The sequence below is a fragment of the Cebus imitator genome, unplaced genomic scaffold (genome assembly GCF_001604975.1).
Source record: "Cebus imitator isolate Cc_AM_T3 unplaced genomic scaffold, Cebus_imitator-1.0 Scaffold254, whole genome shotgun sequence".
NCBI lineage: Eukaryota > Metazoa > Chordata > Mammalia > Primates > Cebidae > Cebus > Cebus imitator.
In genome coordinates this window covers 720,068-721,454 of record NW_016107569.1, presented here as the reverse complement: position 1 = coordinate 721,454, position 1,387 = coordinate 720,068, and the positions used below count along the sequence as shown (strand labels likewise).

Here is a 1,387-nt window from a genome sequence, read left to right as displayed (position 1 = left end):
TAGAGACAGGTTTTTGCCATGTTGCCAGGCTGGTTTCTAACTCCTGAGCTCAGGGTGATCTGCCCACCTTGGCCTCCCATAGTTCTGGGATTACAGTCATGAGCCACGGCGCCTGGCCAATTTTATATTTTTAAGTGGTTGTTTAAAAAGAAAAAGGAGGAGGAAGATTTGGCAACATATTTGTCTCCTCTGCTAAGCTCTATGTAGCCTGGGGACTCCTTTTGGTGAACCAAACTGTTTCATTTTATGTAGCTAACAGTTATCTATGTTGCCAGGCATAATTTTAAGTGCTTTATACAAATTAACTCATGTAAGCATCACAGCACCTCCATAAGATAGGTGCTATTATTATCGCCATTTAAAAGATGAGGACACTGAGGGCCCAGAGAGGTTAACTTGACTGGTACATCAGACACTGGCTGCATTTAGATCATAGTAACCTCCTAAGGAACCCTGATGAAGAAGGATATGCTGGTTTATCAGAAAGGATTGTGACTTTCACTTTCTGAAGGTAGAACTTGTATTAGTCCAGCAGTTAATAAGGTGGTAGGCATAATATATGTTTCTTACACATCTTCAGTATGAAATTTTCTTTATCATCTCTGTTTTCCTTTGAAGATAGGCTCTGCCCTGTCAATGATCTTTCTTAAAAGAGAAGTGAAACTTATGAATTTCAGTTTCTGGTGGTAGAGGATTAGATTATTCAAACCAAGTTCTCTATTGAAAACTGCTAAAAAAAAAATGCTAGATAAAACATAAAAACCCTATTTTTAAAAGCACCAATAAACCAACAAGGTATTTTACCAAACCAAGAGGAAAATGGGAACCTAGAGAAATAAAGTGGAGCCCAGAAGCCTGTTGCCCTGACAGCATTTACTAATCTAAGAAAATCTGAATTTTCTATTTAATAACTCAAAGGTAAAGGGACAGAAATCACCAACTAAGATATGCACAAAGTGGGGAGTTCTAAAAGAGACCCTCCCACAGTCAGCTGGGACTCCACATTGACAGTTCTCAGCTGGTGAGTAGACTGACGTGGTTCCAGGGTAATGCTGCCTCCAGATGTCTGGCAGGGGCAGCGCAGGCCCACTCTGAAGGAAAAGAACTATACCTAGAGGCTACAAATTATCTTACAAATAATTTTTAAGGATATGGATTTCTGTATCTAAATTAGACACACAAGGAAACCAGTAACTATGAGCAAGAGCCAGAATGAGCATCAGAAATCACCTTTGCACAGTCTACCTAGACTATAAATCAGCTGGGGCTTACAGAGTTTAGAAGAAATCAAAGACAAACTTGAAAATACTAGTAAGGAATAGGAAATCATAAGAAGTGTCATAGCAGATTTGAAGAAGAACCAAATAGAATTTCTAGAAAAATGTAA

General features: G+C 38.8%; 1 protein-coding gene across 5 annotated transcripts in view; it reads left to right on the top strand.

Moving 5' to 3' along the window:
• Positions 1-1,387, top strand: part of NUP214 (nucleoporin 214) — a 101,997-nt gene that overhangs the window by 73,973 nt on the left and 26,637 nt on the right. The gene's annotated exons all lie outside the window — the stretch shown is intronic.